The sequence below is a fragment of the Saccopteryx bilineata genome, chromosome 2, assembly GCF_036850765.1.
Source record: "Saccopteryx bilineata isolate mSacBil1 chromosome 2, mSacBil1_pri_phased_curated, whole genome shotgun sequence".
In the NCBI taxonomy this organism is placed as follows: domain Eukaryota; kingdom Metazoa; phylum Chordata; class Mammalia; order Chiroptera; family Emballonuridae; genus Saccopteryx; species Saccopteryx bilineata.
The window spans coordinates 30,330,136-30,357,545 of record NC_089491.1 but is presented as its reverse complement, the minus strand read 5'-3'; the positions used below and the strand labels follow the sequence as shown (position 1 = coordinate 30,357,545).

The following is a 27,410-nucleotide window of genomic DNA, read 5'->3' as shown; positions in this document are numbered from 1 at the left end:
ACTCAAACTATGGATAGATAGACTTTAAAACTACATGTTTTAAAGACTAGCATTTTCTGCCCCTACCTGTATGTACAGCCTCATTTTATTCACATTCTCTTCGCTTATGATGGTTCAGCAAAGCTGTTCTTTAGGTTTCCTAGACATAGCAAACTCTTTAAGACTTCTGGATCTTTACAAATACCTTTTCCAATCACTTTCAAGTCTCACTTTAAATGTCTTTTTCTCTTAGGTTCTCCTTCACTACCCTCTGTAAACTAGGGTACTTCTATTATTCTGTATCTGAACACTGTTTACCTTAACAACACTATCTATAATTTTAAATAACTGTTTTTGTCTGTTTGTTTTCATTTCCCTACCTGCCCCTCCACATCTCACTCAGAATATAACCTAGAATGATGGGGGCTATGTTTATTGTGCCCACTGTTAATTGTTTAGCTCATTATTTAGTATGTAGAAGTTTTTAATAAATACTGTGTTGTGAAAAGGTAGGTTTAGAGTTGTTCATAAGGAAAATAATAAAATAGTTAACAAATAATACAAGAATAAACTCTGTTTTGTGTACTCACAACTGTAAACCTACTTTTGCCAAAATCTATAATATTAATAGATATATTTTTTAAAGAGATAGTGAATAATTTTGAACCTGGAAAATGTTTGGGAGAAAAGGACTGTGCTTAGAAAATGTAAACTAATACTAGATTACATAATAGATTATAAAATATGAGACAACATAAAACAGTTGGTAGTTAAAGCAATAGTCATAAATATATTAATAAAGAGTTGGTCTACTGAATTTTGAAGAAATAAGGGGAAAAAGAGTGAGGCTGTCCAGAGTTTATGAAGAAGGTATAGTTGTAGAAATAGAGCAGAAGAAGACTGTATTCAAAGACAAAAAAAGCAAAGAAACATAATGTTTTTTTTTCTGTTGTTTCATCTGGTATATGATATAGAAGCTCTGTTTAACCTTTCTCTAGCAAGGAGAAGGTGGTATGGAGCCATTTCAAGAGTCTCTGATAGTTAACTTGATTTAACCCAGTGTGTTATAAAGAATTCTATAGAGCTCAAATACTGAAGTACATTGTTGAGGTATTACTTTGGAGAAATTTATGACAAAGTTTCCATTTTTATCATTTGAGGCTAAGGTCATTCTGAATTTCTGTTGTAAATTTTATGTCAGTATTTTATAGTTCAACCATTTCAAAAGACAAGCAAATCATTCTTCACTATTTGTCAATACAAATACTTTTATGTTTTAACTTTTAACAAAATATAAAGATTTCCTCAGTGAAACACATTAGCGTTACTTTGTAAAAACATTTTAGAAATTTTCAGACCATAATTTTAAGGTACAATAAAATGATAAATTCAGAGAAGTTACATTATTTCATCCAAGACATTATTACAGCTAAGAGTTATTTACACAAAACCTATTTCCTCAAGCATTAAAATATAAATATGTGCAAGAGAGAAATATATGTCAAGTAAATTTAATCAACATCAATATTGAAATATAACTCATTGCATATATAACTCTCTTCTACCCAGCAAAATATTAACCGACTGGTGGTACCTGACTGGTAGTTCGAGCAGTTTCGGAGGTCCTAGTGATTTCTATACTCCGTGGTTCTTGAAACCCCAGAGGAAACAAAACTAATATGTTTATTAACGTTATCTTTTGTAATACAAATTTTAAAAATAGAATCTACTTACTATTATTTGAACAAATTTAGGTTGAGTAGATATTTGTATTACATTTACCTTTCAAATATTTTTTCCTTTTTTCTTTTATTTTTTAGGTGAGAGGAGGGGAGATAATAAGATAGACTCCCACATGTACCCTGAAAGGGATCTACCCAGCAACCCCTGTCTCAGGCCAGTGCTCGAGTACTGAGCTATTTTTAGTGCCTGAGGATGATGCGCTCCAATGGAGCTATCCTCAGTACCCAGGGCCACACTGGAACCAATAGAGCCACTGGCTGTGGGAAGGACAGAGGGAGAGAAGGGGGAGAGAAAGCAGATGGTCACCTCTACTGTGTGCCCTGACTGGAAATCAAATTCGGGACATGCATATTCTGGGTGACACTCTATCACGGAGCCATTAGCCAGGGCCAATCTTTTAAATATTTTTAAATGCATCCCTTCATTTCTTCTTCACAGAATCCTGTACAGTATATGGTACCAATCAATCATTTCAAAAATGAAGAAATGGATTTGTCCATAGGTATATATACCTTAAATCAGGCAGAGCAAGGATTCGACTAATGTGACTGTGCAGTTTAATTTATTGAGCCTATTTTTTCTCATTGGCCAATGTAGATAATATCTGTTCACATTCTCTGTTAAAATACTGAAACTGTAAGGTAATGAACACATATAAGTATCATTGTGTTGCTTCAAGCACACAATGGTCTTTATGAGCAAAATTTGGGGAAGAAGTTGCCATTTTACTACTGGTCTTTGAAATTACTAGAGCTCTCCTTAATTTCAGGTAAAAAAATAAAGGTGGCGGAGAAAAAGTCCATACACTGTTTTCACCAATGTTGATGCTATTTGAATTTTACAAATTGGAAAATAATAAAAATTAACTAATTTTCACATTGAGTAGAAATTTGTGACTTTTTATTTATATCTAGATCTGTCCAACCCTATTGCTCTATATCTATGATACAAGGATAAAAGTGTAAGCTCCAGAGCCTGAGGTTGTGTTATTTTGAATCCTGCCTCCACTGCTTCCTTGTTAAAACAACATAAACAAGTTACTAAACCCACTATCATCTCAACTTATTCGTCTATAAAAAAGTATATAACAGTACCACTACATAAGCTGGTAAGAGAATTAAATGCAGTGTTTAAAACAAAGCCTGGCACATAGTAAGAAAGCGATAAATATTACTATCGGTGGCAACTTCTTCTCTTCCTCTTCCTCCCCCTCTTCTTTTTTTAGCACCCCACATCTTCCCTTTATCATCTTGGGAGATATATATATATTATATACATATATATTATACATATATATTGTGTGTATTCTATTATATACATAACATATAATATATAAATATATATATATTACATCTGAATTTATAATTTTTTTTTAAAGGTTGGTTAGATGTTATTCAGATCCAGTCACTCCATATCCCTTAAGAACTGACAAGGTGCATTGATCCACGTCCCTGATCCCAGAGCCTCTGGAGGTCTTTCTCACGCTTGCCATTTGAGGAAGTGGGATTGTTAACATTAGCTCCTGGTGTCACACCTGGAGCCTTAAAGCCTCCGTAAATTGGGTTGTGCCACTTAGCCCAGTAATTTGCGGCAGGCAGGTTAGGAGACATTCGAGCAGATTGCGCAAGCATAGCAGTGTATCTTATTGCACTGCTATACTTAAAGTATTGACCAGAGAACTTGCTTGACTGCTTTTAATTTCTCTTTGAATAAGATGATTTCATTTATTATTACCAGAAGATGCAAGGGGCCATCTGTGCATTGCTCCAGGAACATTCTTATGGTATAATATGTTGTCATTAGAGATCGTTGAGCAACTAACTTACTTCCATCTGGTCGAGGAATTCTTTTCCTGGTGATTCAAAATCTTGAATTAATTAAGCAAATACAAACGATCCTATCTATAGCTTTGAATAATCCAGTCCACAGCAGGCTCTGCATTGTAATTAAGAAGGAGATTGGCACTATCTCCATGAGTTGGTCTTTGCAAAGACATCAAGGTTTTGAATCGCTTTGGAGTTTGAAGACTATTTGCTCTGAACTTGTCACTGAATCCTTTCACAACTCCAATAAGAAGGTCACAACAGTGTCTCAGGATTCATGTCATTTCTAGCGCAGTGAACTGAGGATCCATTCCTTTGTATCTTGCCCCATACAATGACTTTAGAGCATACTTTCCTCTAACTGGAGTAACAAAATTTGACTCTTTCTTACTCCAACAGATGAAAGATTCTCATAAAGTCTGCCAAATAAGAAACAAAGAAATATTAAGCCGGCAGTAACAGGATGGAAAAAGGCTCGATGGGCTGAATCAAACATTGATTTTGCTGCTTTTTAAATATCCTCTTTCTCTCCTATTCCTGGATGTGGCTCATCATATGTTAGATATAAATTTATTTATAAATTCAGGAATATGTTTTAGTATTTTTTAAAAACTATGCAAATAACGTTTGAAGGAATATTGGTTGGATTTTAGAAATAAACAAACACTAGGTATATTCCACTTACAATAACAATAACTTGTCTTACCATTTTTTATTTTTGAAGTAATTTCTGTTGTCAAAATTTAAAATGAGGATATGCCTGTTATTTTTTAGTGCTACTTTTGAAGTATTATCATCTTAAGACAAAGGAATGATGGGAACTTGACAATAGATATTAAAAAGAAATGATGGCAAGACAAGCCCACCCAACAGTAGTAATGTTGACAGATCCAGAAAGAGATTCTAACTCAATTACTATGAAATGATTGAAAGAATGATTTCTTGATTGATTTATTCTTTGTAAAATAAAGCTGCACAAAAAAATCAACAAAACCCATTTAAAGATTTCTTTAAAGATATAAATACAAGTATTGCTAGTTTTTTCTGCAATATCTTATCATGATTTAAACTAATCCAAAAACAGCAAATATTTTCTTTTCTAGTTTATCAGGACTACAACACTTTTATGGCTTATGAGTAGATTAAATTTTCACATTCATGATTTGTATTATATTCTTTCATAATAGATGAATATTTTATTAGTTGCTTTTTCTAGCAGACTTTGATATGTCCTTTTAAATGCTTTTTATATACCAAAAGTAATTTATATTCACTTTTGAGAGATAATGGTCAGAACTGTGAATATAATATTGAGTAACACTTGATAAAATATGTGAAAAGACTTTTATAGTCAAATCTATTTGAGTAAACATATTTTTCATATATATCTATATCTGTTTTATAATACAATTTATAGTCATTTCCTTCTTTAAAAAAGTGTTAACATATGGTAAACTTTTTGATAATTGACAATAAATGTATGCCCATTAAAAATTTTTTTGCAATCTGAATTTATCCATATATTTCCAAAATTATAGTTGTAGATATATGTAATTATAAAATATACAACATGTGTTCTATTATTTATGCTTTTCTTTAAAATAATGACATATTTTTTGACACTTGTTCACGGTCTCCAGTTATATTTTGGACATACAGATGGCCAGTAGACATATGAAAAGATGCTCAAGGTCACTAATCATCACAGAAATACAAATTAAAACACAATGAGATATCACTTCATACCTGTCAAAATGTCTATTATCAATAAATAAACAAACAAGTGTTGGTGAGGATGTGGAAAAAAGGAAAGATGTCACATATTCCTCCCTATAGAATTCAACATAGACACTCAGGAACTTCCTATTAAAGTTGAATTCCCTAATTGGAAAGTGGAGGATGAATGTTCACATTGAATTAGGGCAAAGCTAGCTACAAAACCGATCCAGAAATGTATGATGGCTCAAACCAAACAGACATTAATTTTTATATTATGTAAGTATTGAATTCTGGTGTTCTCAGGTAACTGGGACTTTCATTTAGAAATTCACCTCTGAAGCTAGGGACAGGGTCATGTGATCTGGAGGATAAAGTATGAAAGGAATAGAAGAGCAAATGGAAATTGGGTAGGCAACCAACAATGTCCAATGCTATAATCAGTCATGTGCAGTTAGCTAAATACCTTATTACTTTCTAAATAGTTTGAAGATTTGATTTTACATATTTGTGGTGGCTATCAAAGTGTGCCACTTAAATATCCTATGAGAGAGAACTTGATGCTGCCAGTCAGTTGGAAAAAAGAAACACAAGAAAGACCATGTCTGTGATGGTGTATGAGTGAGACAGAAATGGCATGCACATTCGCTCACGTTGTATGAAAACCAGTGACAAGGCATACCCAACTATGTGGGAAGGTGGGAAATAGTGTCTATGTGCCAAAGAAGGGGAGAAAACTCTTAGCAAGCCCTGTTACCTAGATAAGAACAATATGCACAATGGTATTGTGTTATTATAGTTCTTGAGAGGCTTGCAAAAGTAAGAATTTAATACAGTTAGAAAGTAGGGTGCATAAGGGAAATGAAATATAATAAAGGTAGAAAAGCTAGTAGTTTTATAAAAGCTATTAATTAAATAAACTCAAATTTATGCAAAGGTTTTTATGATTATTTTATTCAATTAAATTTTCATACATTGTTCAATATATTTGGCATCACATCGTTTCTCTTGATCAATGTTGCTATTTTTGTGATATTATTACACTGTTCTAATTATTTTAGGAGCATTTCACTGCAAAGGGAGCATGTTTAATTTGGGCTAACCAGTATAATTGTTTCTTAATTATAAACATCAAACATAAATTTAAACTAACTTTCACCAAAGTCTACAGTTAATCTGGCCTTCATTTGTTTAGGATTACTTCAAGTAGAAAATTTGCATTCTAATGTTTTATTTATTTCAGCAATATCTGTATCCAAAATAAGAGCCTAAAGTAGCAGAAAAGTGAAAGGTCTTTGGCATGAAACAGGTTCCATTCTTCCTAGAATACATCTTTACATAGATCTTCTCTAATATTTCCTAATTATTTCATTAATAAAGACTGTGGGGAATGGGGATTTCATATCATTCTGGTGAAGGTTTAAATTGATAAGAAAAAATATTTTAAAGCACAACTGAACAGTACTTAGTAAAAGAACAATCACACATACACCAACCCAATAATTATGTCTAAATAAGTCCATAGAAAACATTTTCACAAATGCAAACAGAGAGATTTTCTTTTCTTTTTTTTTCTTTTCCAAGTGAGAGGAGGGGAGAGAGAAAGACAGATTCCACATGCACTCTGCCCGGGATCCATCTGGCAACTCCTGTCTGGGGCCAATGCTTTGCCCATCTGGGGCCATGTTCACAACTGAGCTATTTTTAGTGCCTGAAGTGGAGGCTCCACAGAGTCATGCTTAGCACCTAGGGCTGATGTGCTCAAACCAATCGTGCCATGGTTGTGCAAGGTGAAAAGAGAGGGAGAGGGGTGGAGGAGAAGATGATCACTTCTCCTGTGTACCCTGACCAGGAATCAAACCTAGGACATCCACTCACCAGGCCGATGCTCTACCACTAAGCCTACCAGCTGGAGCCAAGAATTTTCTTTTAGCAGAGATCAGAATGCGAAAAATAACCAAATTAGCCAAAATGCCCTCTATCACAGGAATGGGCAAATAAAATGTAATCCATTTATGAGAAAAAATTCTATACCACAAATAAAAAATTTTACTAGAACCATATATTGAATATTCATAAATTTTTAAAATTAAAACAGTAAGTAGAAAAAAAACAAGGTATAGAGTAATTTCTATTGTATAAATTATACAAATTAAAGAAACTGCATCTCTAATACAGGGAGGTGAGTAACAGTTCTAGGAAACAAAAGATCATTTGACATTATCTGTAATACTTACATTTATTAATTTAAAACAGAGCAAATATGACAATAGTAAGAAGTTGTCAATCCTAGGATATATGTATTTATTTCTTTTAATATTTTATAATTTCTTAGAATAATATTTGAGAGAAATAATGCATATACATCATTTTTTTAATGAATGAACTTATTGGAATAATAAATTATTAGGCAAAAATGTTGTTAGTCTTTCTTATGAAGTTATATTTAGAGAGGTAGACTAGGGGATGATGAATGCTATTGCTTAGTTTGATGTCCAATAGTCTATATGAGTAGCATCTCAGAATGACTGATATAAAACTAATCTACTTTTGTGCAAAATTAATTCAAAAACAGAATGCCCCTATGCTCTAAGAGGAAAGTGACATTTACAAAAAGGTTCTCCTGAATTTCAGCCAATGAGTAGTTCAGGAAACAAATTTATTAAGATTGATAAACAAATTAAAATGTAATGTAGGCTCTGGCTGGTTGGCTCAGTAGATAGAGCGTTGGTCTGGCATATGGACACCCCAGGTTCAATTCTCAGTCAGGGCACACAAGAAAGGCAATCATCTGCTTCTCTCCCACTACCTCTGCCCTTTCTTTCCCTCTTCCCCTCCTACAGCCAGAGGTTCAACTGGTCTGAGCGTCAACCTCAGGCACTAAGGATAGCTCAGTTGATTTGAGCATCAGCTCCAGATAGGGGTTGCTGGTAGATCCCAGTCAGGGCAAGTGTGGGAATCTGTCTCACTATCTCCCCTTATCTCACTTAAAAAAGTAAAGTAAAATAAAATAAAGTGTATATATAAATCACAGAATTTCTCACAGGAATTATTAATTTTTTCTATAGCAAATGATACAAAATTTGTACATATTTTAAGATTTATTTGTTCTGCTCAGTGATCTGGTTTTTGATGTTCTTCTATATTTATAACTTTTGTTTTCAAAATAGAAACTTGAGGTTGTTCTGTTTATTAAAAGGAATAATATACATACCTATCTTCACACAGATCCTGACAAATAAAAAGAGCTATAATGGTAATTGCTGAGAGGGTGCAGGGGGAGGGGGAGGGTTGAAGGAGAGTATAGGAGAAATAAATGATGATGAACAGAGACTTGATTTGGGGGTGATGAACACACAATACAGTGTACAGAAGATGTAGTATAGAATTGTGCAACTGAAACCTGAATAACTTTATTAACCAGTGTCACTACAATATATCCACTTTTAAAAAAGTAGCTATTATGCTTAGAAAAATAAACCAGTAAAGGAAAGACAAGTACCATATGACTTCACTCATATGTAGAATCTAATGAACAAAATGAACTAACAAACAAAATAGAAATAGACTCATAAATACATAGAGCAAACTGACAGCTGTCAGAGGGGAGGGGAGTTGGGAACTGGATGGAAAAGGTGAAGGGATTAAGCAAAAATAAAAAAAAAACCCACCTTATAGACATAGAAAACGCATGGTGATTACTAGCCGAGAAGGTGGCTAGGAAGACGTAGAGGAAGATAAAGGGCAATAAATGGTGATGGAAGGAGACTGGACTTGGGGTGGTGAACACACAGTACAATATACAGGTGATGTATTTATAGAAATGTACACCTGAAAATATATAATTTTATTAACTAATGTCACTCCAATAAATTGAATAAAAAATAAATAAAAGTAACTTTTAAAGCAGAATCCTATCCATGTAAGGTTTTTTGTTTCTGTTTTTGTTTTTTGTGAGAGAGATACAGAGAGAGGGACAGATAGGGACAACAGACAAGATGGGAGAGAGGTGAGAAGCATCAATTCTAGGTTGTGGCACCTTTGTTCTTCATTGATTGCTTTCTCATATGTGCCTTGATTGCCTTGATGGGGGGGAGGGGGATACAGCAGACCGAGTGACCCCTTGCTCGAGCCAGCGACCTTGGGCTCAAGCTGGTGAGCCTTGCTCAAACCAGATGAACCCGCGCTCAAGCTGGCAACCTCGGGGTTTTGATACTCTGTCCTCCGCATCCCAGTCTGACACTATCCACTGCGCCACCGCCTGGTCAGGCCCCATGTAAGTTTTTAACTGAAGCTAAACTGTTTTTCATGCAATTCTTTCTCATGTTTTCCCTTTTGTAAGAAAGTAATAAAAAAGAAAGAGCAGAATCTCAACTGGAGTATAAAAGAATAATTAATCTAATAGAAAAGAAAAGGTTTGGGTTTTTTAAATTTTATTAAATTTAATGGAGTGAAAATAATAAAACTATATCAGTTTCAAGTGTGCAATTCTATAATATATCTATAATTGCACTATGTGTTCACCATCCAAACTTAGGTCTCCGTTCATCGCCATATAATTGACCCCTTTTCACTTTTCTATCTTTCTTCACCTCACTTTTCCTCTAGATCAGTGGTCCCCAACCTTTTTTGGGCCACAGACTGGTTTAATGCCAGCCAGAAAATATTTTCACGGACAGATTAATGTATCACATGACCGAGACAAGCATCAAGAGTGAGTCTTAGATGGATGTAACAGAGGGAATCTGGTCGTTTTTTAAAAATAAAACATTGTTCAGACTTAAATATAAATAAAACGGAAATAATGTAAGTTATTTATTCTTTCTCTGCAGACTGGTACCAAATGGCCCACGGACCGGTATCGGTCTGCGGCCCGGGGGTTAGGGACCACTGCTCCTGATATTTGAATATCTGTGTCCCTGAGCATCTAGGACTTTGTGAAACTGAAACCAAGGACAAGGGTCAATACTTTCTATTTGTTACTATAATTCATCAAAGCCCTAAAAGCCTGTGCAGGGGAGTACCTTGAAGGCTTTCCTTTAGCTCTTCATTTCTTCAGGAGCAAATTGCATCTGCAGGGCTCTACTATTCACTTGGGCAGCAAGCACAGGGCAGTGTCCTTGCCTACCCAATGCAGAAAAAAACAAAACAAAAAAACAAAAAACAAACATACGAAAAAAAAGTGCAGAGAAAAAACAGCTGTATAGATGTTATCTTCTGAAAATGCGACTGTGTCAGGTGGCTGTCTACTGAGATTTTACACCAGAGAATTTTACCCCTCTCAGCACTGCACCTGTGATGCCGATCTATAATTGTCTGTTTCCTATTTGTTTATCCCATTTAGCTACAGATCTCAAGGCAAAATTGGTGCCAAATTAATTTCTGTATCTTCAGTACCAAAGATAAGGACCAAACAAAACAAAACACAATAACCATGAGGCACTTCATTGTTTTGTCTAAAGAAGTAAGTGAGTAAATAGTTAAAGATCCTACTCACTTCTCCCCCAACCCAAATGCTCCCCCTAATTTCCCACTAAGTCCTTTGTTTATATTGATCCATGAGACAGACTGGGCTGAGACTGAGATTAGAAGGGACATGAATAAATTTATCCCTTGGCTGAGACCGCGTGGGCTAAGATTTGACACCACTTTGATCCTTAGATTCAGAACCCACTTCAAGACTCTTCCATTGTGTAACAAAGACTAGTCCCTTGTCCACTGTAATTTAGTTTCAGCTAACCCAGTCTTGCTTCGACCACATTTTCCTATAAGAATGTACACCAGTCAGATAAAGAAAAGAAAATGTAGGATCTAGCACTATCACACTTTTACAAGACTAAATAAAACAGTAACCATAGGATAAAAAAGGGTTTCTAAAAGAGAAGAAAAGGTATATAAAGAAAGCAGCATGACGGTGTAAGTAGCTCCCTGAAGAGAAAGTGGAATTTATTGTAAGGAAAGATACATACCTAAAACACTTGAAAAAAATGGAGAATTAAAGGGCTTTCATGAGACAGATAAAACTCTTAACATTTATTAAGATATTACACCCTCTAACCTATATTGATTAATTAAATCCTTATTATACCCTCAGATGCACTATTATTATTACCATTTATACAGCCTAAGACGCAAAGAGAATTAAAAAATGAATTGCCCAATGATCTCACAAACTGGACACACAGCCAGGACCCAGCAAAGCCAAGAGACCAAGCACCTATAATTTCAACTACCACCTTACCTTGCCTTGTGAAGTATTAATTCTGAGAAGTGTATATTGCTAAAGGTCATGGTACAGTTTCCAGTCTGACTGTATCCTCTAGTGATATTAACACCATTCCATTCTCTTCACTCAAAGTTGCACCAAAGTGACACAAAGTCTAACACACCAATTCCATTTCGGTGGCTCCCCTGAGGAAACCAGTTAAACACTGTGTACAAGAATGCCTTAAGCATCATCTTCTGCCTCTTCACCACACTCAATTTCTGTTCCAACCACAACACATACTGATTTTGTCAAGCTATTTAAAAATTCTGTTCTTTCCTAAAAAACAACCATTCTGCTTTGAATGCCTTTCTTACCCTTTTGTTCAGGTTATTCTTGATTACTAGGTAGTCAGATATTCTGCTTGGAACTACTAATTCATAATCAATTTTATCTTATTTTATACTGTTTGTGTATCCAATGAACTTTATTATGTGAAAGATTATGTTCAAGTTTTATGGTACATTCTCAATGGCTGTTAAATATTAAATGAAAGAATGATGAGGAGATTGAGACTTAGATGTTTTTTTAATATAAATCTTCCAGAGGGGGATGACGTCAGAGTAATGGCGGAGTAGGAAGCGATACCGATAAATCTCCCCCAAAACTCAACAAGATCTTCAACCAGAAACAGAAAAACCTATACTTGGAGCTTCCAGATTCTTCGCAATACACCCAAAGGTATGATTGAGTGAAAAATTGGCTAAATATATAACCAAACCCCGAAGGAAATAGGGAGTAAGAAATGCTCCGCCTTCCTCACTAACCTAAACAGGGCGGCTTTCGCTGGTAACTGTGAATATAGAAACTGAGGCGGGCAAAGGGGGTGAATAGATCCAGGCCGCCGCAGCAAAAACGGCCGAACCAGGCTGTGGCTCAGAGATCCAAGCCGAGGAAAATCTGATCCTGTGGCAACCCGGGCAATACAAGCTAACACTCGCGCCAAACCCAAACAAAGAAAGACGAGCGGAGCGGCCATTTTACCCGGTCTCCTGGTCGGTGCGCAGTTAGTGGAAGAGAGATTTCTTCCTAAGCCGCGGAAGTGGGTGCCCGTGTTGCCCCACGGAGAGGCAGGGTCAGAGGCCTTTCTGTGGGCTGAGGGCAGAGTCTCTGGGCAGCCCCAGCGCCCTGGGAAAGCCACGCACGGGAGGGAGTGAGAACTAATCCCAACGGTGGAGATTTTCCGTGCTGGTGAGGGTTTTACTCAGAGGGAACCACGGCCGGCCTCATATCCTGGTGTGCGCGCGCAGATAAGGAGTGAGCGATTCCTCCGAGTGCCTCGGCAGTGCGCGCCCGTGTTATCGCACAGAGGGGCAGAGTCAGGGGCCTTTGTGTGGGCCAAAGCGGAATCTCGGGCCGCCCCAGCGCCTTGCAAAAGCCGCACACGGGGACGGAGCGAGACTCAATTCCAACGCTGCAACTTTTCCCTGCGGTTGGGGGTTTCACTCAGAGCGTGAGACTGCTGGCCGGATATCCTGGTTGCAGACAGTGAGTGAGAGTTTCCTCCAAGCGCCCCGGAAGTGGGCGCCCGCTTGTGTTACCGGACAGAGTGGCAGAGCCAGTGGTCTTTGAGTGGGCGGAAAGCCCACCTGATTATGCTAGCAGCTCTGACTGACTGAGCCTTACCCAGAGCCCTGTGCTGAGTGGAAATAGAGTGGGGAGTTGCCAGCTCTTTGAGCCTCTTACTATCCAGGCAGAGGCAGCAGCAACCCCATACCTGGACCATCAGGCTACTAATTGAGGAAGGAAAGACTAGGAGAAAGGCTCCAGGAACACGGACTCTCTCACTGTCGGAGCCTATAAATGCTAATGAGCCTCAACTCCCAACGAGAATAAAGCATAATACATGACATTGCCATAGAGACTTATCAACTGCAAACCTCTACCTGAGCGTGCCAAAGGGGCAGAACCCGGGGTACAGAGTCACCGACCAGGAAGAGGGAGAGAAAAGAAAAAGCAAGAAGATAACCTCTCAAAATCAAGAATAATCTGCAGACTTTATAACCTATCCCATTTTATTATATTTGTTCGTTTGTTTCTCTTATCTTCATTCTTGAGACTTTTTTTTCCTCCTCCAATTTGGCCGATTAACTCTCTACCGGTCTTACTCTCTCCTCTCCTTAAACTACACTACCCATAAGTGTTACATCTCCCATTATCATTTCTCTTCTCTTCCTTTCTCTCTATGAGGGTTGCACTCCAAAACCCTTAACTCTTTCTCTCTCTCTCCTTTCTTTTTTCTTCTTTTAGTGGTTCCCTCTTTTTTTCTCTCTCTCTCTTTCTTTTCTCCCTCTATATTAGTTTCTTCCTTTCTCCTTTACATCTCCTCTCATTCAAACCTCAATAACAAACAAATTATCTTATCTGGGACTCAAACCTATGTTTGTGGCATTTTGGGGGGTTTTTACTTCACCTTTTTAACTCACTAGCAGTGCTCCCATCCCTGGCTCTCCATATTATCTAGTTCTTGTTCCACTAAATACAATAGTAAGGTTTTAATTTGTCCCCCCATTTTTCCATTTTCCTCTTATTCCTCTCATCATAACTCTTAGAAAACCAACACCTAAAAGCAAATCATTTTATTCTTGACCCAAATTTTTTCCTTATTTGCTTTTTGTGGGTCCATACGCTCTTTTTTTTTTCTTTTTTCTTTTTTTTTTCTTTTCCTTTTTTTTTTTTTTTTTTCTTTCTCTCTTTTTTGCCCCTTTATTACTTTTCCCCAATTCAGGCCCTCCATCACAGGCATTGTTTGTTATAACTCACAGTCCACCACTAGATTTTCTCAAGAAAGAGGGGAGAGGAGAGGAGAGGAAAAAAAGAGGGGGGGAATAATTTCCTTTTTTTAAAAATTTTTATTTTATTTTATTTTTCTTTATTTCATTATTAATTTTTTTTAAAAAAACAACTCTTTTCGATTTGTTATTTTTTTATTTTTTTTTAACTTTTTATTCTTTATTAAATCTCATTAATACTATCAACAAAACCACCCTCAGATGCCATTAAGGAAGAGAAAATCGAATATCATGGATACAAAAGAAAGAGAGGTAACACAGCTAGATGAGGAAAAATCTATGGAGAAAAAATTTAATATATTGGAAACCTTGGAGCTAAATGACAGAGAATTCAAGATAGAAATCCTAAAAATCCTCCGAGATATACAAGAAAACACAGAAAGGCAATATAGGGAGCTCAGAAAACAACTCCATGAACACAAAGAATATATGTCCAAGGAAATTGAAACTATAAAAACAAATCAAACAGAGATGAAAAACTCAATTCACGAGCTGAAAAACGAAGTAACAAGCTTAGCTAATAGAACAGGTCAGATAGAAGAGAGGATTAGTGAAATAGAAGACAAGCAACTTGAGGCACAACAGAGAGAAGAAGAAAGAGACTCAAAAATTTAAAAAAATGAGATAGCCCTACAAGAATTATCTGACTCCATCAAAAAGAATAACATAAGAATAATAGGTATATCAGAGGGAGAAGAGAGAGAAAATGGAATGGAGAACATACTTAAACAAATAATTGATGAGAACTTCCCAAGCCTGTGGAAAGAACTAAAGCCTCAAGTTCAAGAAGCAAACAGAACTCCAAGTTTTCTTAACCCCAACAAACCTACTCCAAGGCATATCATAATGAAATTGACACAAACCAACAGCAAAGAAAAAATTCTCAAGGCAGCCAGGGAAAAGAAGAATACAACATATAAAGGAAGGCCCATTAGATTATCATCAGATTTCTCAGCAGAAACTCTACAAGCTAGAAGAGAGTGGACCCCAATATTTAAAGTCCTGAAAGAGAGGAACTTTCAGCCACGAATACTATACCCATCAAAGCTATCCTTCAAATACGAAGGAGAAATAAAAACATTCACAGATACAGAAAAGATGAGGGAATTTATCATCAGAAAACCCCCACTCCAGGAATTACTAAAGGGGGTTCTCCAATCAGATACAAAGAACAAAAAAAAAACAGAGCCACAAGTAAAAGCTCCAAGAAGAACACAATAAAACCAAATTTAAACTGTGACAACAACAAAAAGAAAGAGGGGGAGAAGACGGAGATTAACAGTAGCAAAGGACGATGGAGTGCAAAAGTACTCACAAAATAGTTCGCTACAATGAACAGGGTAGGGACCCTTTTCATTACTCAAAGGTAACCACCATTGAAAAAACCACCACAGAAGCACATGAGATAAAAAAGATAGCAACAGAGGAAAGATGTATGGAATACAACCAAATAAAAAAAAAGATAGAAAAACGAAAGAGAAGGATCAAACAAGACACAAAACTAACATAAAGCAAGATATAAAATGGCAATAGGGAACTCACAAGTATCAATAATTACACTAAATGTAAATGGATTAAACTCACCAATAAAAAGGCACAGAGTAGCAGAATGGATTAAAAAAGAAAATCCAACTGTATGCTGCCTACAGGAAACTCATCTAAGTAACAAGGATAAAAACAAATTCAAAGTGAAAGGCTGGAAAACAATACTTCAAGCAAATAACATCCAAAAAAAAGCAGGTGTAGCAATACTCATATCGGATAATGCTGACTACAAGACAGGAAAAGTACTTAGAGACAAAAATGGCCATTTCATAATGGCTAAGGGGACACTGAATCAAGAAGACATAACAATTCTTAATATATATGCACCAAACCAAGGAGCACCAAAATATATAAGACAGCTACTTATTGATCTTAAAACAAAAACTGACAAAAATACAATCATACTTGGAGAACTCAATACACCGCTGACGGTTCTAGATCGGTCATCCAAACAGAGAATCAACAAAGACATAGTGGCCTTAAACAAAACACTAGAGCACCTGGATATGATAGACATCTACAGGACATTTCATCCCAAAGTGACTGAGTATACATTTTTCTCCAGTGTACATGGATCATTCTCAAGAATTGACCATATGTTGGGCCACAAAAACAATATCAGCAAATTCAGAAAAATTGAAGTTGTACCAAGCATATTTTCTGATCATAAAGCCTTGAAACTAGAATTCAACTGCAAAAAAGAGGAAAAAAGTCCCACAAAAATGTGGAAACTAAACAACATACTTTTAAAAAATGAATGGGTCAAAGAAGAAATAAGTGCAGAGATCAAAAGATATATACAGACTAATGAAAATGACAATACGACATATCAGAATCTATGGGATGCAGCAAAAGCAGTGATAAGAGGGAAGTTCATATCACTTCAGGCATATATGAACAAACAAGAGAGAGCCCAAGTGAACCACTTAACTTTCCACCTTAAGGAACTAGAAAAAGAAGAACAAAGACAACCCAAAACCAGCCGAAGAAAGGAGATAATAAAAATCAGAGCAGAAATAAATGAATTAGAGAACAGAAAAACTATAGAAAAAATTAATAGAACAAGGAGCTGGTTCTTTGAAAAGATCAACAAAATTGACAAACCCTTGGCAAGACTTACCAAGGAAAAAAGAGAAAGAACTCATATAAACAAAATCCAAAATGAAAGAGGAGAAATCACCACAGACACCGTAGCTATACAAAGAATTATTGTAGAATACTATGAAAAACTTTATGCCACTAAATTCAACAACCTAGAAGAAATGGATAAATTCCTAGAACAATACAACCTTCCTAGACTGAGTCAAGAAGAAGCAGAAAGCCTAAACAGACCTATCAGTAGAGAAGAAATAGAAAAAACCATTAAAAACCTCCCCAAAAATAAAAGTCCAGGCCCTGACGGCTATACCAGCGAATTTTATCAAACATTCGAAGAAGACTTGGTTCCTATTCTACTCAAAGTCTTCCAAAAAATTGAAGAAGAAGCAATACTTCCAAACACATTTTATGAGGCCAACATAACCCTCATACCAAAACCAGGCAAGGATGGCACAAAAAAAGAAAACTACAGACCAATATCTCTAATGAATACAGATGCTAAAATACTAAACAAAATACTAGCAAATCGAATACAACAACATATTAAAAAAATAATACATCATGATCAAGTGGGATTCATCCCAGAATCTCAAGGATGGTTCAACATACGTAAAACGGTTAATGTAATACACCATATCAACAAAACAAAGAACAAAAACCACATGATCTTATCAATAGACGCAGAAAAGGCTTTCGATAAAATACAACACAACTTTATGTTTAAGACTCTCAACAAAATGGGTATAGAAGGAAAATATCTCAACATGATAAAGGCCATATATGATAAACCATCAGCTAACATCATATTAAATGGCACTAAACTGAAGGCTTTCCCCCTTAAATCAGGAACAAGACAGGGTTGTCCACTCTCTCCACTCTTATTTAATGTGGTACTAGAGGTTCTAGCCAGAGCAATCAGACAAGACAAAGAAATAAAAGGCATCCATATCGGAAAAGAAGAAGTAAAGGTATCACTTTTTGCAGATGATATGATCCTATACATCGAAAACCCCAAAGAATCCACAAAAAGACTACTAGAAACAATAAGCCAATACAGTAAGGTCGCAGGATACAAAATTAACATACAGAAGTCAATAGCCTTTCTATATGCCAACAATGAAACAACTGAGAAGGAACTCAAAAGAATAATCCCCTTCACGATTGCAACAAAAAAAATAAAATACTTAGGAATAAACATAACAAAGAATGTAAAGGACTTATATAATGAAAACTATAAACCATTGTTAAGGGAAATTGAAAAAGATATAATGAGATGGAAGAATATACCTTGCTCTTGGCTAGGAAGAATAAATATAATCAAGATGGCTATATTACCCAAAGCAATATACAAATTTAATGCAATTCCCATCAAAATCCCAATGACATTTTTTAAAGAAATAGAGCAAAAAATCATCAGATTTATATGGAACTATAAAAAACCCCGAATAGCCAAAGCAATCCTAAAGAAAAAGAATGAAGCTGGGGGCATAACAATACCTGACTTCAAACTCTATTATAGGGCCACGACAATCAAAACAGCATGGTATTGGCAGAAAAATAGACACTCAGACCAATGGAACAGAATAGAAAGTCCAGAAATAAAACCACATATATATAGTCAAATAATTTTTGATAAAGGGGCCAACAACACACAATGGAGAAAAGAAAGCCTCTTCAATAAATGGTGCTGGGAAAACTGGAAAGCCACATGCAAAAGAATGAAACTGGACTACAGTCTCTCCCCCTGTACAAAAATTAACTCAAAATGGATCAAAGATCTAAACATAAGACCAGAAACAATTAAGTACATAGAAGAAGACATAGGTACTCAACTCATGGACCTGGGTTTTAAAGAGCATTTTATGAATTTGACTCCAATGGCAAGAGAAGTGAAGGCAAAAATTAATGAATGGGACTACATCAGACTAAGAAGTTTTTGCTCAGCAAGGGAAACTGATAACAAAATAAACAGGAAGCCAACTAAATGGGAAATGATATTTTCAAACAACAGCTCAGATAAGGGCCTAATATCCAAAATATACAAAGAACTCATAAAACTCAACAACAAACAAACAAACAATCCAATAAAAAAATGGGAAGAGGATATGAATAGACACTTCTCCCAGGAAGAAATACAAATGGCCAACAGATATATGAAAAGATGCTCATCTTCTTTAGCTATTAGAGAAATGCAAATCAAAACGGCAATGAGATACCACCTCACACCTGTTCGATTAGCTGTTATTAGCAAGTCAGGTAATAGCAAATGTTGGAGAGGCTGTGGAGAAAAAGGAACCCTCATACACTGTTGGTGGGAATGTAAAGTAGTACAACCATTATGGAAGAAAGTATGGTGGTTCCTCAAAAAACTGAAAATAGAACTACCTTATGACCCAGCAATCCCTCTACTGGGTATATATCCCCAAAACTCAGAAACATTGATACGTAAAGACACATGCAGCCCCATGTTTATTGCAGCATTGTTCACAGTGGCCAGGACATGGAAACAACCAAAAAGCCCATCAATAGATGACTGGATAAAGAAGATGTGGCACATATACACTATGGAATACTACTCAGCCATAAGAAATGATGACTTCGGAACATTTACAGCAAAATGGTGGGATCTTGATAACATGATACGAAGCGAAATAAGTAAATCAGAAAAAAACAGGAACTATATTATTCCATACGTAGGTGGGACATAATAGTGAAACTAAGAGACATTGATAAGAGTGTGGTGGTTACGGGGGGGGGAGGGGGGAATGGGAGAGGGATAGGGGGTGGGAGAGGCACAAAGAAAACAAGATAGAAGGTGACAGAGGATAATCTGACTTTGGGTGGTGGGTATGCAACATAATTGAACGACAAGATAACCTGGACTTGTTATCTTTGAATATATGTATCCTGATTTATTGATGTCACCCCATTAAAAAAATAAAATTATAAAATAAATAAATAAATAAATAAATAAATCTTCCAGAATGTCTTGGTTTCAATAAAAAAGTTAGGCCAACAGGTTTTGTACTATCAGGAATAATGTATAATTTCCTATACTAGGACTTCAATATGACTGTAATTTTTCTTTAATATCCCAAATATTTTGAAAAATAGACAGTATGTTGTATATCCATCACCCAAAGTCAAATCGTCCTCCGTCACCTTATATTTTTTCTTTATATACAACATAATCGACTGTCCAAATGATGTAGAGATGCTTGCCCAAATCCATGTACTTTTGTTGACCAATGTCACCTTGTTAAAGTTAATTTTCTAAATAAAAAATAAAAGAAAAAATAGAGAGAATATGCCATTTTACCCTATTTTTAGTACAACTTCACACAATATTAAAACCCAGTTTAATATCAAACCAGGCAATCAATTAAATGAAATGAGAAACAATATATACTGAATTTAATTGCCCAAGGATTCAAAAAAATTTAGCTGTCATCAGATAATTCTTTGACTGAATTAACTCAAATGGTCAGCTCCAGAATCCCGTGTGCAGGAGTAAAAATGTTCCGGGGATGAATAGGTGCCCATAAACATACTTCACTCTCTAAAATAGGTGATATGTAAACACAAGGTATTACTTATACTGGCCAATAGAAGAAGGTAAAGAATAAGATATTTTATTGTTCCCATTCTCACGTTATGTCTTTTTCCCCTTCAGACAAACACTAAGGAAACAATAAAAATAAATCTATCCACAAAATGACTGGCTCACAGGATTCATTTTCATTCTAGCCATAGTTCTCCATCTTAGTACGCTCTACAACGTAAACAAAGTAATAGGATATACAAGTACCTATGTAGTTGCATTCTATTCTCTCTGCCTCGTGCTTCAATAAGTCTAGGATATAATATAAAATTATTTCTTTAATCAACTGAAATAACTACCACAGAACTGATATCTTATAAAATGGCTTGATTTTTCTGATTATACAAGTAAAATGTAGTTGAAAACTTCAGACAATACAGAAATGCCTAAGGTTGAAAATAAGGCTCACGAATGACCCAACTCCCAGAGATATTCACTGCTAACAGTAGAATGTATCTATTTACAACATTTTTTAAATATACACATACAATAAACATCTATATTTATTATAAGAGAAATAACTCAGTAGAACTATATTGGTACCTCCCATGTTAATACTAATGCATCTACTATGTTCTTTTAACAGTTCCATGTTTTGTTGTTGATTTAATTGTGGCCATTATGCTACTATGAATGGAGTAAGTTCTTCTTTTATATATTTGCATGTTTCACAAATATGCATAAGTTATAATATATAAACACATAATATACATTTCTATTATTATTTTTTCTATTATATTTACGTCACTGTTTCTTTATAGGGAAATGATTGGGTTGCTAACTATATATTTGTAACCAACAAATTAAATGAGCCATTAAGTTTTAAAAGTATTGTCATATGTTTCTTAACATTATTTCCAGGTATAGAAGTCCCTATGCTTCCTTCAAATAACAGTACATTTGTCTCCTGATATTTGTACTATAGCACAGTATGTTATAATACATAACATAACCTACAACCATATTATCTATACAATGTATTGATGCTATTTTGTGGTCCTTAATGGCATTGACTAATATTCTGAACAGTACATGGTTTCATTCAGATTTTCATTCTTTAGCATGACATAGTAAACTGACTAGCTATACCTAATGACTTCTGATTTGTATTTAGCTGTGTCCAATATTAATATTGTAATGTTATTTCTTTCTAGTAGGCATTAACCTCATATCTTTGCCTATCCTTTTATGCATCAGTATGTTTATGCATACTTCTATATATAATATATATATACACACACATATATATATGTGTTTGTATATGTATATATATATGACTTGTTCAATGTTTTTCCACCTTCTCTAACCCCACTCCTCCATAATTTAGAAACACAGCCTAGTGTAAGGCCAGGGGCCACTACCATCATGGTTCACATTAGATTCAGACAGATGGTAAAGAAACAGAGGAGTCAAAAACTGGTGGGCCTTGCCCCTATTCTAGCCTCGTAACTGCAGATGATTAAAATCACACAGGGCACCAAAACCCACTCATATGTTTTCTGGTTCCACAACCAAGAGAATCTTTTCTGTTTTTTCCTAGAATCAAAGCCCCCCCCCCCACCAGTCTCAGTAGAGCTCGCAAGAGCCCTCAACTCTGTTCCCCATCTGCACACGTTCTCCCTTCTACTCTCTGTACAAACTCTGCAAAAACATGGCTTCCTTCTTCTTCTTTCTTCTTCTCTTAAAACTTTTTGGTGTGAAAACCCCTCCTCCAGCACACATTAGCATAACAAAATCCCTACCCAGGCAGGAAGGTAATTAGCAATTTCACCTGGCAGTGCAATTCACCTGGGCAGTGGCCATTTTTAACAATAAAAGTGAGCAAAATCAAATAACCCAAATTTTACAAACTTATTTGCCCAACACCTAGGTTTACTAATGATTACCTTTAAAATACTCAAAACAATTTTCTCAATATCTCAATTACAGGAATGAAGAAATAATCGAATGACTCAGGATTCAGGCAGGAAAGCAGAAATTACTGTATATGTGTTTAATATAAAGAGTTCTGACACAGGAAATCAGAAATGTACCCAGCACTGAAAGGGTGAGTGGATGGACAGTGAGTCAGCAGCAGGACATCTCCGTGGCTTAGAATATCAAGGACTAGGACTATCAACATTGATAAAGGCATTGTCCTGTATACCAGCTGTCTGCAAACAGTAGCAATGAGTCATAAGAACTTACTTGCAAACTGTTGTGAATTTCAAGAACAGTAGAAAAAGGGCCAAAAATGACTCAGCTATTGAGGAGCCCTGAGGAGCCACTGCGCCACCTCACCCGCAGGTGTTGTAAACTACCAAAAGCTACAGAATCATTATTAATATTTTAAGAGGCTTAAAGAACATTTTATTAATTTGGGTTAAGGTGTGCAAAGAAATTTTGTGAATAATCACTATACTGTATGATTGGCATAAAACCAGGATGGCCCTTGGCATTGTATTGTAAATGCAAAGGGAAGGAAAACATGGATTCCCTGACATTCCACCATACCTGTGGGGAAAGGGGTGAATGGCTAGCCAGGTGCAGGAAGAGAAAAGCCAAAATAAACCTTTTCTTATAGTAATAAGCCATTTACGGGCATTTGTCCCCATGGAAACTACCTCTCCCAAGTGAATGCATGCAGTTAATGTGTGTGACTCTGGACAAAGAGATAGCGAATAAACATTAGAAAATATAGGAATGTCTCTTAATATGTAAAGAGACATCTTTCTATCATAGTGTTGACTTGTAAATTTTGTTTTCCCCAAAATGATGTATGGCTTGCAAATTGAACATGGTCCTATCATGTTAAAGGGCATATGACTATAACCAATAGTGGTAAAGGGCACCTAATTGCAAATTTTGCTTCTGTACTTACCACTTGCAAAACTATAAAAACTAAGTAAAGCAAAGGGCCGGCGCGCTCTCCCTCAGATTTCTGTTGGAGTTGCCGCCGCTTGGCCAAGCTAGACAATAAAGCTTTGGTGTGGAATCGACGTATTTTGTTCGTGTCTTCAATGTTTCGAGTCCCTCCGGATTAGGCTTAACACTACCTGCTACACCTGTTCCTGTGATCACAGTAGCTTGCTGTTTGACTGCCTGTAATTATCAATGAAAATAAGGGCTTTTCCTTGGCTTTTGCTTCTTTTTTTTAAATTCATTTTAGAGAGGAGAGGGAGAGACAGAGGAGAGACAGAAGGGGGGGAGGAGCTGGAAGCATCAACTCCCATATGTGCCTTGACCAGGCAAGCCCATGGTTTCGAACCGGTGACCTCAGCATTTCCAGGTCAACACTTTGTCCACTGCGTCACCGCAGGTCAGGCTGGCTTTTGCTTCTTAAATAAGTTCCTCTCACTGGAAGACTCTAACCCAGAAGAAAACATGACAGTGATTCTAGGACATTTATTTCTAAGTTTTTTCCCTGTGATGCAAAGAATAATGTAAAAGAGAAGAGTCATGAATGAAGAATGAGTAATAGGCAATAAGGAATACTTATGTCCCAAACTCATTAAAATGAAGAAAAAAATTAATGCCTTGATGCCTTTTTTCTCTATCAGAAATTCCTCCTCTTAGAAAATTATGGAAGAATTTACCCAAGCTATTATCAACAATCTACTTTTATATTAGGCAGATTTTATTTCAGTGATTGCACTATAGTAAATACATTCCATTATTGCTACCACAACTAACTACATTTTAAAAATATTTTAATTCTATCTTTAATTTGACTTATCCTTAATTACTATGAGTATTTTATTTTACTTCTTTATTTCCAAGTTGTTTTCATTAAACTTTATTTTGTATTGATGGGATTATATCTTCAGATATATCTGTTTGATGCACCTTTTGTTAAAGGTACTGGTAATGGTTAATCTAGATTTCTGTTTTCTGTTCATGTCTATAACATTTTAATTAATTACTATTCAGCTATTTTACTTATTGTATGTGAGTTATTTTTTTCTTTATTTTATGTGATTTCTCAAACCTTTTATTTATAGTATTGATTCAGATGTTTAAGATAATTCATTGTAAACTGTTTTCACTATTATGATTTTTTAAATTTTTTCCCATTTTGTTCCTAATATAATTTTTTGTTAAATTTATTTCTGTTTTACCATGTCTTCGATAAGATTACATTTCTTCATTTCTTATATTATTTTTAATTTTGTGAAATAAAACATACATGTGTAAAAGAATGTACTACTTAAAATTATTATGTTTAATGGGAATACTATTAACACTTCAGAAATTTCTTGTATGTCCCAGTTTAATCATAATATTTTACTTATCATTAATGTTAGAATAGGAAAACAAGATACTAGTTTTATGGTAAATATTTTTTTTACATTCTTTATAGTTTTATGATGCATGAATAAAATCTCTATACTACATAACATAGAATTGTCTGTTGAAGTCCTCAATATAAATGAATTGTGACTTTTTCTTCCCTTTAATCTTTGCTGTGTGTAGCTATCAAATTTTGATGTTCATAGTTGTGTAGTATTGCTTTCTTTGAATACACCATTGTTTTTTGCATTTCACTTTTGGTTATCTCCCTGGGGTATATATTTATTCACTTTTTTTAGTTTGAAGTTTATAATCTTCTTAAATTGCAAGGCAGAGTTTGTTCAGATAGGTATTCTGTTTATGTTGGAATTCTGCATTAGTGTAGTTTTATCTTTTCTGTATGTTATTATATTATTTTATTTTTTTAATTTATTGATTTTAGTGAGAGAGTAAGAGGATAAGAGGGGGAAGACAGGAACATCAACCTGTTCCTGTATGTGCCCTGACGGGATTGAACTGACAACCTCTGTGCTTCATTCGGGATGATGTTCTAACCAATCAAGATATCTGGCCAGAGCATATTTCATTAGTTTTCAAAGACGTGAATTTCACATACTAATTTTTTGACTCCTTACCTATATTGACTTCTCTGTGATGGATATCTACTTAAATAACATGAGTGTATAAAATCAAACCCATAATATAGATAAAGGATTATAAAAACATAAAATATTTGCTGAGGAGTGATCAGGAAAATATAATACAAATATTCATGAATTCAATTTAGAAATATAACTTTTTAGATCTCACTTTTTTCCATATAATTATATCTATTTGAGAGTTAGAGTAGTGAACAGAAATAGAAAATAAAATTGGCATTCATTTACAGTTACTCATGGGCAAATAAAATTTGCATTCATTTACAGTCACTCATGGTTGAAAGAGAAGAGCACAGGCAGGCAGTCTACACAGTAATGGCCTAAGTCAAGCCTTCGTGTTAAAGATAAAGCCATTATGAGTTCTACTGGAGACAAAACCACTGAAAGACCTTCTGGATCATTTTTAAGGTAAAATTAGATAACACTGTGTATTTTTGAAATTTAATTATAAAACATGGTGTTTTTATACATTAAAAATGTTCATTAGTAGAATCAAGGTCCAAAGATTTGGTGTATTAAAGTGAAAAAGTAATGTTAATCAATAAAAGTGTTTTTTTCTTTAATTGCCTCTTTAGAAAGATATTGTTATAAAACTATTGATCATGACTTCTTTAACTTAAAACATGAAATGCCATCTTAGCTGCTAAAACTTAACTAGAAAAAGCAGGCTGCTCATCAAAAATAACATTTTCTAACATTGGTAAGTAAAATCTAGGGTAAGGTTAATCATGTAAATGTTAAAACAAGTTATGCCAATTATACAAAAACCTTGGAGGGTTCTCCTGAATATTTAAATCCTGAAATACTTAAATTCTCAGAAATTCTCAAACTTCTGTTTTTTAAGTGCTACCTACCAAATAGCTTTGTTATGTAGATAGAAAATTGACCTTTTTTTTAAAGTAGAACTCTCGTTTTTTGTTGTTCCTACATAAATACAGGAGGGGATATGCAGTAGAGAAAACTGAGAGAGGAATATATTTAATTAAATTAAACCTTAGAAATTTAAAAATTGTCCCATGTAGAAATGGAGTAAAAAACATTATTTGTGCCTCATGCTTACTCGCAAAGTTAGAAGGAGGAAAATGTCCAAGTGAATGAGTTTTATAAGTTGCCCTGGCAAGGTTGCACAGGTGGAATTCTCTCTTTAACAGCACTCAGTGGTAGAATGAACAAAATGGACAATTGTACTTTCGGCAATTATGAACCTGTAATCCTCTTGTTAACAACATCAATGGCCCCACTATACCACATCCAAACACTGATAATAAAAATAATAAAGTTCTTTCAGTAATTTTCCTTATGCTTAATTCTTAGTTGCATCTTAATTTCTTAGGTAATCTATTTAGATATTGTTTGATATGTGGAGTATTACTCTCCTGAGAACTGATTCTAAATGATGCTTCCGATGTCTCTTCTAGCAAATCCATTGTGATGACTGACCTGCACTTGTTTCAAGAATCTCATATAACAGAGAAAGAGATTTTCATATATCACTAATTTTGGAGACATTTCTAGTATAAAAAACTTCAAAAATGTCTGCTTCATTGGAGTCTAAGACTTCAATCATAATATTGTTACTTTTCATTCTTATCTATTAGAATATACCTTTAGATTTTAGATTTTTCTTAAAATTTCAATTTTTATATAGTTCTGGCCTGATCCATTTTACTACATTTGATGTTTTCTAATAATGATTTAGTTCCCTTTCCTTAGCAGAGTTAAATAAAATTTGAGCATCACCTCTTACCAGAACCTGCATAGGTAACCAGATTTCTGAAGCCAAGAGCATAATCCAAAATTGGAACAGATGCAGCTACACCTGCACTTAGTCCACTAAACCAAGCAGGTAAGTCCAGACACTGGATTATCAAAGGCAAGTGGGTAATTCATGTGAAAAGAGGCCTGGACTGAGTCATTAGT

At 35.1% G+C, this 27,410-nt stretch overlaps 1 pseudogene; it reads right to left on the bottom strand.

Annotated features, from left to right (window-relative positions):
- Nucleotides 1-3,112: 3,112 nt before the first annotated feature.
- Nucleotides 3,113-27,410, bottom strand: part of LOC136322195 (endogenous Bornavirus-like nucleoprotein 1) — a 90,387-nt pseudogene continuing 66,089 nt past the window's right edge.